Genomic DNA, 15589 nt, shown 5'->3' on the forward strand with positions numbered 1-15589 from the left:
ATTTGGGACTCACCAAGCCGCCACAATCACATGTACCAATTCCTTAAAATAAATCTCTTTATAGGCACATATCCTATTGCTTCTGTTTCTTTGGAGAACCATGAATAATACATACACAAACACAAAAAGCAATCCATTAACATTTATTTTTAGATCTATTTTTATAACTGATGTTTGACATTATCTCCATATTACCATTTAATAACACTTCAGCTTCACAAAGACTTGAAGTAAAAATCAGGAGGCTCTGGAGAGCCGCATGTTTATTTATTTATGAAACCAGTTGGTGGGGACAGGATTTTTCATCTAATTCCTTTTCATTTTATTTGTGGTAAAATCAGTTCATGTGGACCTAATCTATCCAGAAGGCAGACGGCTCCTGCACCTTGTAAGGAAAGACCCCATAAAGGATGGACAAAGCAGCTCTGTAGTGAGAACATTTTCCTTCTAGCTCCTCAATTAAATACAGCAGCAAAAGCAGCTGGAATTAAGGGAAAGGACAACTCTAGCATCCAGTAAGAGCCTTAGATATAGTTTCTATTGTCAGGCAAAATGTCATTGGCTGAATTCATGTGAACTCACATTACATTCCATATATAAAAAGGAGCGAGAGAAAAATCATAACAGAGAGGAATAACAGTGGAGCTGATTTTTTACAGCAGTTACCTCTGAAAAAGCTGCATGCACAGTCTATTGAACATTGTGGTCAGAACTCCCAGCTTCAAGGTCTCCATGTCACAGATGGTTTATCAGGAGAAAAATGATAATGGCTGAAAACTGCATGGGTTTTTATTGTTAATGGGGGCAAGGAAAGGAACAGACTGATATACCGCAAATAATGAAAATACCATTCTCTTTGTTATACAGCACAAATGAAACAAACTGCTAACTTCAGGTACAATGGTTGTTGAAATAAGAAGTTTTACGATTTTAAGGACAAAGGAAGAAAAAGACCTGCCTCTTATCCCCACAACTCTCCATATCTGTGATTTCTAAGGCTACTTCATTAATGTGTCATTACTAAGGGAAGAGGAAAGAGCATGATAACTTGGGAATTTCTCTTAATGCCTCTTGATGCACACGATCAACAATCTTTGGCTCCTTTTGCTGCCAGTAGACATGTATCAGTTGAGAACATTACGTAATTTGGCACATAAATTATTGGATGCCAAAAGGTATTTACAATGACCATAAGAACAAAATAAGAATGCACATGTATTTTTGTTATGGGGTATTCAGGGCTCACCTTTCTTCAAAACTGACCATAGTCAATAATTTTAAAGGCAGAATTTCTGTCCAGAATTAAGCAGCAAACTGTCCCAGAAAACCCTAATGGGCAGCGTGTGACTTCTTAATACCCAGAGGATAATCTGCCAGCAATTACGTGCTTCAACAAGAAATTATTTTTCCCTTTCTTTCAAGAAGAATCTATTTGTCTTAATTTAAAGAAATTGAGTCATTCTATTTGTTTGAATACTCCTTACATGCTGGGCGGTGGGGGGGCAGGGAGAGACAATAGATGGTTCCTTTTTTACATTATTTGCATTGGGATAAAAGGTTTATTTCAGCTCTTCTGTCTGTTTGAGTTCCTGGATTCCTTCTGCTTTTATGGAAATTATCACACACACATTGTTTACATGGTGATTAATGTGATTTTTCCCTTATTTAGAATCCACAGATGTTTTATACCATTTTTGTTAATGTACATCTTGATTTATGTTATACTTGATGTTTCAAAGCTAAGGAGGCAAGAGCTAAATGAGCTGATACCTCAGTTGTAATTCCATTCATGGTAAATTTTGCCCCTAAAGCGGTCTGGAGTTTTTAAATACAAACATTTACATTCCTTCTTCTGGTCTTTATATAGAATTGGCTGGTAAATTGTAAGGAAAATGAACCACAGGGACCAACCTTCGTACTCTCTACGTGAGACTTTCAATTGTTCTCAGTGATCCACACACAGGATCCTTACATGGGCCCTCAAAGATGTGAGGACCCAGGGAACGTACGAATAGCAGCATTAGGAAACTGTTTTCCCACCTTTTCTCACGTCACCCTCGTAAGAAATATCTTAGCATCAGGAATGTGTTGCATTTAAGGAACATGTAAGCAGATATTTGAAAATGCCCCAGTTCTTCATTTTCTTTGAAAAGATTTCAACTAACTTTTCTTTAAAACCTTATGATTTTATCTCAAAATCATTTTCTATCCAATCTACACTGTTCATTAGAGACTCCCTCCATTTCTAAAGAATCTGTTATCCACACAAGCTTTTGAGCACCTGACTAAATGCTGAGAAGGAATCAGAGAGAACAAGAGGTGTGAAGCACAAGCCCCCAGGACTGGCCAGACAGGTCAGGGGACGAGGAGCCTTCCTCCTCCTGCATGTCTTGGGTCTCCTTTACCCACCTACCTCCTGTAAGTGCTGTGACCCCAGACCACCAGCTCCAGTGTAGCTCTAGGGCATTACTGTCATTTCCAACTTCCTAAACTTCAACAGCTCTTTCTAGCTCCAGGGGAAGCCTAGGCATCAAGGCCTAGCAAAAAATCTCACTTGATCATATAAATAGCACAGTTCTTATTATTCCAAGTAAACATGAATAAAGCTAAGCTTGGCTTCCCATTGTCCTCAGAGCAGCCTTACTAATGCCCACCTCCTTGCCTTTGTCCCTGCTCCCTCCCCTCCCCACCCTCATCCCCCCACTAGGATACCTTCTCCCGTTTCCTACATGTTCTCAGCAGTCTCATTCTTCTTTTTTTAAATAAATTTGTTTATTTTTATTTTATCTTTGGCTGCACTGGGTCTTTGTTGCTGTGCACGGGCTTTCTCTAGCTGCGGCGAGCGGGGGCTACTCTTCGTTGCATTGTGCGGGCTTCTCATTGCGGTGGCTTCTCTTGTTGTGGAGCATGGGCTCTAGGGCGCACAGGCTTCAGTAGTTGTGGCTCACAGGCTCAGTAGTTGTGGCTTGCGGGCTCTAGAGTGCAGGCTCAGTAGTTGTGGCGCACGGGCTTAGTTGCTCCGCGGCATATGGGATCTACCCGGACCAGGGCTCAAACCCATGTCCCCTGAATTGGCAGGTGGATTCTTAACCCCTGAACCACCAGAGAAGTCCCCGTCTCTTTCTTCTTGATGACCTCAAGCTCTCATTTTTTGTGATGTTTTCCCAAATGATTGCAGCCAGCAGTGATTGTTCCCTTTCCAAACTCCTGGAGACTTTATTTTCTGTTCGACTTGTCTGGGTTCTTAATCATATATGCAGTAGTTTATTAGATAAATATTTATTGAATATCTACTATATACCAGGTACTGCTCTATGTCTTAGAGATGAAATGGTGAACAAGACAGACAAACTTATCCAGTTCCAGTACACTTCACATACATTTATCCATCTCCCAGGGAGATTATAAAATGTGAGGCTGACCAAGGAGTATCACATCACCCTTTTATTAGCCCCGACAGAGTGTAGCTCAATTCATAGTTTTGACTGAATGGTTGGAGACCCACTGCAGCAGACCAATGTTACCTGTACTCCTCACTCTTCTTGTCCCATTCTTCTCACAGTGCTGTCACTTTGCCTTTTCATCTAACCCTTAGGTGTTGGGACTCAAACGCAGCCTAAACCCAGATTGGGAGTTGAAACCACGGTCGTTTTTTACATTTTTAAAGACTTTTTTTTTCTTTTTAACATCTTTATCGGAGTATAATTGCTTTACAATGGTGTGTTAGTTTCTGCTTTATAACAAAGTGAATCAGCTATACATATGCATATATCCCCGTATCTCCTCCCTCTTGCGTCTCCCTCCCACCCCTCTAGGTGGTCACAAAGCACCGAGCTGATCTCCCTGTGCTATGTGGCTGCTTCCCACTAGCTATCTTTTTTACATTTGGTAGTGTATATATGACCATGACACTCTCTCACTTCGTCCCAGCTTACCTTTCCCCCTCCTTGTGTCCTCAAGTCCATTCGCTATGTCTGCATCTTTATTCCTGTCTGGCCCTTAGGTTCTTCAGAACCTTTTTTTTTTTTTTTTAGATTCCATATGTATGTGTTAGCATATAGTATTTCCTTTTCTCTTTCTGAGTTACTTCACTCTGTATGACAGACTCTAGGTCCATCCACCTCACTCCAAATGATCCAATTTCGTTTCTTTTTATGGCTGAGTAATATTCCATTGTATATATGTGCCACATCTTCTTTCTCCATTCATCTGTTGATGGGCATTTAGGTTGCTTCCATGCCCTAGCTATTGTAAATAGAGCTGCAATGAACATTGTGGTACATGACTCTTTTTGAATTATGGTTTTCTCAGGGTATATTCCCAGTAGTGGGATTGCTGGGTTGTATGGTAGTTCTATTTTTAGTTTTTAAGGACCCCCCCATACTGTTCTCCATAGTGGCTGTATCAATTTACATTCCCACCAACAGTGAAAGAGGATTCCCTTTTCTCCACACCTTCTTCAGAATTTATTGTTTGTAGGTTTTTTGAGGATGGACATTCTGACCTGTATGAGGTGATACCTCATTGTAGTTTTGATTTGCATTTCTCTAATGATTAGTGATGTTGAGCATCCTTTCATGTGTTTGTTGGCAATTTCTTTGGAGAAATGTCTGTTTAGGTCTTGTGACCATTTTTGGATTGGGTTGTTTGTTTTTTTGATATTGAGCTGTATGAGCTGCTTGTATATTTTGGAGGTTAATCCTTTGTCAGGTGCTTCATTTGCAAATATTTTCTCCCATTCTGAGGGTTGTCTTCTAGTCTTGTTTATGTTTTCCTTTGCTGTGCAAAAGCTTTTAAGTTTCATTAGGTCCCATTTGTTTATTTTTGGTTTTATTTCCATTACTCTAGGAGGTGGGTCAAAAAGGATCTTGCTGTGGTTTATGTCATAGAGTGTTCTGCCTATGGTTTCCTCTAAGAGTTTTATAGTGTCTGGCCTTACATTTAGGCCTTTAATCCATTTGGAGTTTATTCTTCTGTATGGTGTTAGGGAGTGTTCTAATTTCATTCTTTTACATGTAGCTGTCCAGTTTTCCCAGCACCACTTACTGAAGAGGCTGTCTTTTCTCCATTGTATATCCTTGCTTCCTTTATCAAAAATAAGGTGACCATGTGTGCATGGGTTTATATCTGGGCTTTCTATCCTGTTCCATTGATCTATATTTCTGTTTTTGTGCCAGTACCATACTGTCTTGATTACTGTAGCTTTGTAGTATAGTCTGAAGTCTGGGAGCCTAATTCCTCCAGGTCCTTTTTTCTTTCTCAAGGTTGCTTTGGCTATTCAGGATCTTTTGTGTTTCCATACAAATTGTGAAATTTTTTGTTCTCGTTCTGTGAAAAATGCCATTGGTAGTTTGATAGGGATTGCATTGAATCTGTAAATTGCTTTGGGTAGTATAGTCATTTTCACAATGTTGATTCTTCCAATCCAAGAACATGGTATATCTGTCCATCTGTTGGTATCATCTTTAATTTCTTTCATCAGTGTCTTATAGTTTTCTGCATACAAGTCTTTTGTCCCCTTAGGTAGGTTTATTCCTTTTGTTGCAATGGTAAATGAGAGTGTTTCTTTAATTTCTCTTTCAGATTTTTCATTGTTAGTGTATAGGGATGCAAGAGATTTCTGTGCATTAATTTTGTATCCTGCTACTTTACCAAATTCATTGATTAGCTCTAGTAGTTTTCTGGTAGTGCCTTTAGGATTCTCTGCATATAGTATCATGTCATCTGCAAACAGTGACAGTTTTACTTCTTTTCTGATTTGGATTCCTTTTATTTCTGTTTCTTCTCTGATTGCTGTGGCTAAAACTTCCAAAACTATGTTGAATAACAGTGGTGAGAGTGGACAACCTTGTCTTTCTCCTGATCTTAGAGGAAATGGTTTCAGTTCTGCACCATTGAGAACGATGTTGGCTGTGGGTTTGTCATATATGGCCTTTATTATGTTGAGGAAAGTTCCCTCTATGCCTACTTTCTGCAGGGTTTTTATCATAAATGGGTGTTGAATTTTGCCGAAAGCTTTTTCTGCGTCTGTTGAGATGATCATATAGTTTTTCTCCTTCATTTTGTTAATATTGTCTATCACATTGATTGATTTGCGTATATTGAAGAATCCTTGCATTCCTGGAATAAACCCCACTTGATCATGGTGTATGATCCTTTTAATGTGCTGTTGGATTCTGTTTGCTAGTATTTTGTTGAGGATTTTTGCATCTACATTCATCCGTGATATTGGCCTGTAGTTTTCTTTCTTGTGACATCTTTGTCTGGTTTTGTTATCAGGGTGTTGGTGGCCTTGTAGAATGAGTTTAGGAGTGTTCCTCCCTCTGCTCTATTTTGGAAGAGTTTGAGAAGGATAGGTATTAGCTCTTCTCTAAATGTTTGACAGAATTCACCTGTGAAGCCATCCGGTCCTGGGCTTTTGTTTGTAGGAAGATTTTTAATCACAGTCTCAATGTCAGTGCTTCTGATTGGTCTGTTTATATTTTCTATTTCTTCCTCATTCAGTCTCGGAAGGTTGTGCTTTTCTAAGAATTTGTCCATTTCTTCCAGGTGTTCCATTTTATTGGCATATAGTTGCTTGTAGTAATCTCTCATGATCTTTTGTATTTCTGCAGTGTCAGTTGTTACTCTCCTCCTGTTTCATAATTACACCAACCAAAAATACAATACATTGTTCTGTCTCCTACTGGAGAAAAAAAAGATACCTACTCTCTTCAAAATCTCCTATTCTTTTCACCCACAAAAGTATATCCACCCGGCTTGCTAAAGTTTCTATATTGGTATACTTTCCACAACTAATGTGAGCTAAGAGAGCAGGAAGTGTGGTCGTGTGGATGAAGAAGAATGGAATGTGAAATCAGGAGACAGCAGTTCTGGTTGAAGTCCTGCCAAACTTGAGTTATTTAAGTTCCTTGTGCCTCAGCTTTCTTAACTGTAAAATAAGGGTTGAACAGGATTGCCCCCAATGTCCCTTCCAAATCTACTAGTACTATAATTACTTTATGACTGACTCTATTTCTCTACAATTATTATGAAACTGCCCAACTGTTTCTGATTTATGGTTTTCAGTCTCAGGAAACAAGAGTGAATCAGGGTGGTTTTTTTGGTTTTGTTTGGTGTGGTTTTATATACCTTTAAATATCCTTCCTAAATAATTAATTGAATACTATTTCCAAATAAAAATGTAATGAGTATCAACTGGTAAAAAAGTTGATGATTATGTTTGTCAAGGTTCTCAGAAAAAAAAGGACCAACATGATGGATGGATGGATGGATGGATGCCCATTCTCTCCCTGCTTCCACATTAAGTTTCTCTGAAACCCTTACTTCTTGCACATAATTCTGTCATGACTTTGGGCACAAAGTCATGGATGGATGGATGATAGATAGGTAGATAGATTATAGAGTCATAGAGACTGAGAAGTTCCTCAATCTGCTGTCTGCAAGCTGGAGAATGAGGAAATCTAGTGGTGTAATTCAGAGTCCAGAGGCCCAAGAACCAGGAGCACTGATGTGCGAAAGCAGGAGAAGGTGGACATCCGAGCTCAAGCAAAGAGGGCAAATTAGTCCTTTCTCTTCCTTTTTGTTCTACTCAAGCCCTCAACAGATTAGATCATGCCCATCCACATTGGTGAGGATTATCTTCTTTGCTCAGTCTACCAGTTAAAATGCTGATCTCTTCTGGAAACACCCTCACAGACACATTCCCAAACAATGTTTTGCCAGCTATCTGGACATCCCTTAACCCAGTCAAGTTGACACATAAAACCAACCATCACAATTACTGTGTTTGCATTAGTTCATATGCTTAGATTCATCAATACTTAGAGATTTATTTGGTCTGAACAAGTGACATTAATCAATGTCCTAAGCTTGGCATTCGGGGTAAGGAGCACTCTTCCTAAAAGAGTGAAAAATATTAGACTTTCAACCTCCTCATTTTTAAAAACTCTTCAAAAGTATACCCCAGAAAGACTTCTATTACCACTTCTTCAGAGTACCAAAGATGTTTAATAACTTGGACTGGAACTTTCTAAATCAGTACAGAGCAAACTGTTATGTGTGAAGGCCAAATAGGTAGAACTTGGGAATCATGTTTGATTCCTCTTTCTCTCTACCCCACACTCAATCTTGTCGGCAAATTCCGATGGTTCTATCTTCCACACATAGTCTGACCACAACTCACCACTTCCACAGTTGCCACCATGATTCAAGCCACAGTAATCTCTCCTCCGGATTTTTGCAATACCCTCCTTGCCTTACCTCCAGTCTTATACCCCTAGGGTTTGGTCTCAATACCACAGACAGTTACCCTTTAAAAATATAAGTCTTATCACGTCACTCCTCTACCCGTCTAGTTTTTGGCTCACAAAAGTTGCCCTCACTCTAACAGCTGGCTTACAATGATGCTTCAGGTTTTCAGGTATCAACGTCAACTGAAACTTTGAGAGCAACAGTGCTTAAGATGTCTGGGTACTCTCTCCCATTTACCCAGTATAGAGCTACTCAAGTAAATTGCCACCCATCTCTTTCGAGAAGGACTGGGGGAGTCATTACCATGCTTCACTCTGGGGATATAGCATCTCCTTCAGTCAATGCATTCTGGGTCTGTCAACTGGCTCAGATCTAGAACTGGGTAAGGGATTGTACAGGCTCAGATCTAGAACTGGGTAAGGGATTGTACATTTTTATTGGGGTAACTGCCCTCAGCCTCTTGGTCATGCATTCCTTGTATCTTTTGATTATGTAAATTAAGTAGTACTCTTGTTATCTCCCCACTTATTCTACCTTTATGGACACCGTCGTGAATGTGGAGATACCTCTTAGATCCCCTTTAAAGAAGGACTTGTTGTTCCAGCTCCTGAGTTAAGTCAGTGGGCAGACTTCAGGCATCCTTTAACTTTGCCATCAATGGCAGTAATTATGTCCATTCATGTTCTGATGATTATGTGCTACTACCTGGCCTCTGTTGTTCTGGAGTCCTATTATCCCCATTGCTATCGGTGAGTCCAGTTCACAAGGGCATCTCCTCCTTTCAGCCCTGTGCTACAGAGGGCAGCCACCACTGAACTTCTAAGTGATGCTGCTACCCTTCTCATTAGTATATCATCAGTCTCTCTCATGGGTCACAGTCTTCTGCTGGGTTTCCAGTCTTACATAAGCTATCTACTCTAGCATGCACACACAGCCTTTTTACTTCTGAAAGCTCTCTGCCAATAGCCCTTCTGGGAGAAGCAGTCCTTCAGCCAAAGGAGGATCTGCGTGGTCCATTATAATATCACTTTCAACACTTAAGATTACAGTGCTAGTGAATGATAATCTGAGTTTGGAGCCCAGGCAGGCAGCTTGACTCAGAATTCATGCCCCTTACCACTATTTAGGAATATCTGATTCATAGCTGCATAGAGACATTTCTAGTCTTTCATCCTGAAGTTAAATAAGCGTCTTTGGGGGAGACTAGAAGAACCAGGGTCATTCTTCACTAGTGTGTATCAGTGCTCCTAAATCTAGGGTAGGGCAAAGGACATGTGTGGCTGGAAAAAGCTGCCGTGAGTAATTCTAATAACCTTTGTTCTTGCCAGAGTTGAGAATCCCTTGTGTAGATGAAGGAGAAGATGTCAAGGGAACATTCTGGAAATAAGCTTTGAGTGTTGTTGATTTCAGTCATGTGTTTAAAATAGAGCTCATCTGGGGAATTCCCTGTCGGTCCAGTGGTTAGGACTCTGTGCTTCCATTGCTGGTGGCACAGGATCGATCCCTGGTCGGGGAACTAAGATCTCAAAAGCTGAGTGGAACAGCCAAAAAATAAAAGAAACAAAATAAAATAGAGCTCATCTGTGTGGGCAACCAGACACTTGGAAAAACAGCCACAAAATAAGTAGCTCCTTGGCCTCTGTAGGAAAGTGTTTAAAGCATGTAATTAAATTGCCAAATGTATTCTAAGATAAAACTAATTTTTTTCCCTAAAATAGGTTAATATATAGTTTTGCAACACAACAAGCTGTCTTATTAGTTTAAAAATTATATATAGTTTCCAGAGTGATTCAAGGAAATTGTTCCAATGTGAGACAATGGATCTTGTGAGGGAAACTATTATTAAGAGATAGCATTTTCTCACTAATTAATTTCATTTCATACTCTATAGAGCAGTCATCAAATCATTAAAAACACTACTCTCCCTATGTTCAAATGATAAAACCATAGATTATGACCCAGAATGAAGGAATTTAAACTCAAGGCAAAACTTCCAAGCTCCTAATTTCATACCTTTTTCTGCCAATTATATTACTTTCTAAATTTGATAGTGTTCACATTCTTCTCAGTGTCCTAAATTTCTGAACCTGATCAACTTTCTACACCCACAAAAGAGGAAACAATAGAAATAAATGAGGAAACAAATAATGAATGAATATTTACTAGACATTCTATGTGCTAGTCTCACATAGAATGTCTAAGAAGTAGATCAACCAAATGTTATTTATATTACTTGTTGTAATTCATTTTGGCTAATAGCATTTTATAGTAGATTTGACTTTTTAATCATCATTTTCTAAGTATTCCTAAATACACATTCCAGAACCAAGAAAGAGGCAATCTAAGATGAAACATTGATCATGGATAAGGCACAAAGTAAATAATTCATGAATGGATAGTAACATTTTCACTAAAAGTACAAGGTCTATGTTTCCTCATCCAATAATGGTGCTATGTTTACATTAAAATAATCCTTGTTTTCATTCCAAATTCATATTAAATGCTTCAGTACCTGTACCTCCCCCTTCATAGATTTTACTATACGATAACTATAAAACTGTTTGTCTACTTGCTCACATTTTATCTACAATCTAGAGTCTAGATTGTAAATATCTAGATATTTAGATATCAAGAATACAGAGACTATTTCCAGTGCCAAGCATTACACCAGTCACATAATAGGAACATAACAGATATTTATAGACTGAATGAACGTATCAACTCTAAAAGAATGTTTCATAGCTTAGGTTTCAGTGAATGCTATACTATTTAAATATTACTTTACAGAACAATCTCAATTAGTCAGTGAAATGTTTTTCTTGTATTTACCCAAAGTAATGGTGGGTTCCTATTCCTGAATAAGATTACTTTAAAAAAAAATACAGAATAAAAAAAAAAAACTCCTACTAGAAGTCTCATAGATCACAGCTTCCTGAGGGAAGAACAGGAAAAGGAGAGCCTGGTAATTATAAAGCAAAAGTTCTGTGCTTTATTTTCTTGAAAAGACAAATTTCCTCAAGTTTTCCTGATGTTTTTCTGGGCCCTCACATCCAAACTTTCTACCAGTTACAAAAAGACTTCCTTCATACAATCAGTCCCTGGCACTGGGCCAAAATGCCAAGTCCTGTCGGATCTCAGGGTCTCTGAACATACTAGTCTCTGCCCCAACACTCCTCTCCCAGCTCTTCTTCATTCTTCATGTCTCAGCTTAAATGTGTCTCCTTAAAGAGGCCCTTCCTGGATGTTCTCTCTCAGTGGTTCCTCATGGATTTTTCATTTCACAGCACATAATATTATTTATGACTATAAATTCTCTCATGTGTATTTTTGTTTACTATCTGTTCCTCACCCACATCTGACTGTAACTTCCATGACAACAGGGGCCACATTTGTCTCATTTATCTGTGGACCTCCGGCACCCAGTGCAATAGCCAATACACAGTAAACACTCAAAAAGACTTGGATTAAATTTTAAAAAATGATAGATATATTTAATATTATTTGTATTATACTTATTTCTGTGATTCTAAGCATTTGTGATTTCAGCTTTTCATATTCTATATTGTCTTTGCTAGATTACACCTTCATATTCATAGAACAATATAAACTAATGACAGTAATAATGATAACATTGTGATACAAAATATCCTGAAAACTTTTTAAGCTGAAAATGAAAACAATGTTTCATGTAGTATTAACACCAGTAAGTGTTAATGTGCTCTAAATTAGAAAAACTGATCATTCATATCTGTACCTCTTTCAGAACTAAGACACTCCATTCTCAATGTTATTCTCAGAAATGGTTTGGTTCCTATTATCCATGGCTATATAATAAACCACCTCAAACCCTAGTAGCTTAAGACAACAACATTTATTTTTCTCACAGATCTACAATCTGAGCAGGGTTAGAACAGGACAGATTGTCTGTGCCCCACTCAGTTTCATCTGAGTGACTTAAAGGCTGGGTCTAGAATCACCTGAAGACTTGTTCATTCACTTAACTGCCACCTGGGCTGAGAAGACTCCATAGCTTGAGGCTGGAGGAATGGAGTTCCTCAATCATCTCTCTCTAACCCAAGGTAATCTCCTCATGGCCTCTCCAGCATGACATCTTCAGCATAGCTGGTCTTCTTACTTACACTTTGGTTTAGGGATACCAAGGTATGTGTCCTGAGAGAGAGCCATGTGGAAGCAGGACGGGCAATGTAATTTTTGAGGCCCAGTACAAATTGAAAAATGCAGGGCCCCTTATTCAAAAAATACTAAAAATTTCAAGACAGGAACAAGGAGCATTAAACCAAACGTGGGGCTTTTCTGAGTGCAGGGCCCTGTGCAACTGCATAGGTCACAGGCCCATGACGCTGGCCGTGATAGAAGCCATATTGTATTCCATTATCCAGCATCCCTCAGCACCACTTCTGATGCATTCTGCACTGAGGCAGTCACAAAGGCCCACCCAAGTTCAAGAGAAAGAGAAATAACTCCACATCTTGTTGGGAGTGACCATGTTCTGGAAGAGCATGTAGGGTTGGAAAGGTGGCCATTTCCAAAAATACAGTCCACCACAAGTTTTCTATAAAAGACTGGCTCACCGTTGGAGAATGGAAACGTATCAAACTTGGAAAATCCATAGTGACAACCATAATAGCCACCACATATTTAGGGAACTTCTTCTATGTGGGGTGCTGACTGAGCACTTCAGAGACATCACCTCGTTTAATCCTCCCGATTCCCCACTTAATCCATACAGTGCTATTAGCACCCCTGTTGAAGAGCTGATATCACAGAGAGGTGGAAAGATCATACAGTGAATAAGTAAGAGAACAGGGAATTGATCCCGGTCTGATGCCAAGAGAGCTTATCACTCCTCAGTGTTGTTGAAGTTAATTTCCCAAGAGGCAAATCCTAACAGGACTATGCTCTTCCCCTGTTTCCTACCACCAGATGATTCTCTAAGGGTTAGCTATAGTGGGCACCTAATAGGTTGTCTTCATAGCTCACAGCTTCCCTATCTCTGGTGACTCTCTATCACTCCATCCTCATACTGCATGTGTTCATAAGACTGATTCCAATGTCCTGGTTATATGGGAAAATAACTGAGTCAGAGTTCCACCCCTAGAAGGGAGGCGGGAAGAAAGAGAGGAAGACAGATAAAGATCAGTTGACTTGGTCTATCTTCAAGGTCTGCACCTGAAATATACAAAGCAGGGCATTATGTGCAGCTCTATTTTCCATCCTGTGTTCTGAGGAAAATAGAGTAGATTTATAGAAAAAGAAAAGAAGTAAGTCAGTAGAGACCAGCAAGACGTGTGAGAGAGTGATACTACTAACAATATGCATATCAATTTTCTCAGACTATTCTTTTTTTTTTTTTTTTTTTTTTGCGGTACGCGGGCCTCTCACTGTTGTGGCCTCTCCTGTCGTGGAGCACAGGTTCCAGACATGTATGCTCAGCAGCCATGGCTCACGGGCCCAGCCGCTCCGCGGCATGTGGGATATTCCCAGACGGGGGCACAAACCTGCGTCCCCTGCATCGGCAGGCGGACTCTCAACCACTGTGCCACCTGGGAAGCCCCCTCAGACTATTCTTGAGGCCCCAAGATCCTGATCCTGAGATAACAACATGTCATTAGGATACACTTTCATGTTTTGCTACTGTTGGCCTAAGCAGTTCTTCATTATTTGAAAGCAAAATAACCCTAACACATACAGGTAAAACACCAGCTTGCCTCAACTAATAGAGCGCAAATTCTAGAAATAGCCAATGGGCTTACCACAGAAAAAGATAAAAAAGTAAGATTATGGTTTTTCAAGGGCTCTATAAACTATGGAGGCAAATCCAAGTTATGTTGTTTAGGGAATACGTAAAAGCTGAAAGATTCTATGTATAACAGTAAGATGAAATAGACACCTCACGGCCACTATTAGGGGAAAAAAAGCACATTCGAGCCAATCAATCTAAGCTGTTTTAGTCTACCTTCAGAATTTTAAAGAAAAATCTTTACCTCTGCAAGAGGGATTTTCCTCCAGTATCTCCAGTTCATTTAGAGGTGAGGTGAGAAAATGAATTCTATATATTTTAAATTTCTCCCAGTTTTTGAAAAGAAAAACATTTGGTGAAATCTGCTTCTCTGCCCTCCCTCAGCAGACTCACTTCAATTACTGAGTCATTATCCAATTCCACCTATAATTCATAGTAGCTTTGGTATCACTGGAGAAGCATTCCAGCATGTATCAACAGTGCTTCCTCCAAGTTCTATGCAAAGGGCGGATAGCAGGAGGAGCTGTACTTCTGTCTGAAGAGCTTCGCTCCCCTTCTCTCACGCTTCTCCACCCACCCAGGGCCTCCATCTTCTTCATTTGGGGAGCAATTTCCCAAGTCTGCAGTTTAGGGTGGAGGGGATGGGAGGAGGGGATTCTGGTGAACAGCTGGGGCCTATCACTTCTCATTGCAGGTCTTGGGGAGATATGGTTGACAGAGTGATTCACAGAGCCTGTCCCAGTTAATGACTTCACCATTCTCCATCATTATCCCCATCATTAGAAAATTAGGAGGACAGAAGGTATTTACTGTAAACCTGTCACCTCCCAAGGAGAGATAAATAGAAACTGATAAATGGGCTCTTCTGGTGCTGTTCGTCTATTAACCTTCTGCTTCCCCGCTCCGGCATATGCATGCCACCCTGCCATTTATATCCAGTAATTGGCATGGCAGCGGCAATACAATCATACCTTTACTGTGAGCGTTCCCTCCATGCGGTGGGCCTGCACAAGCTCACGGTTACATTCATAATGATGCTTTGCTAAACAGTCCAGTTAGAAGACATTAGGCAGTTGTTCCCCAGCCATCACACCAGCATCCCACATCCATTCGGAGATTAACTCTTCACTAGCCTGGGCACCGACTGCCTGCCTTGCTGGTCTTTTTGTTCTCATTGCATGCATGCCAACCTATTCATTAAAGGTATACTCTTTGTTTTTCTTTTGGTTTTTTAAAGCTCCTCTTCTTTTTTTTTTTTACATCTTTATTGGAGTATAATTGCTTTACAATGGTGTGTTAGTTTCTGCTTTATAACAAAGTGAATCAGTTATACATATACATATGTTCCCATATCTCTTCCCTCTTGCGTCTCCCTCCCTCCCACCCTCCCTATCCCACCCTTCTAGGTGGTCACAAAGCAAAGAGCTGATCTCCCTGTGCTATGCGGCTGCTTCCCACTTAAAGCTCCTCTTTCTTAAGTCTGTGTTCCTGGGGAGCAAAGGCACAGCCAGCCTATGAATGGCTTGAAACTGCCTCATCTGGTTGACTGCCTGGCGTGAGGGCAGGACGGTGTTT

This window comes from Grampus griseus (genome assembly GCF_964374135.1).
Source record: "Grampus griseus genome assembly, chromosome: 4".
NCBI classification, from domain to species: domain Eukaryota; kingdom Metazoa; phylum Chordata; class Mammalia; order Artiodactyla; family Delphinidae; genus Grampus; species Grampus griseus.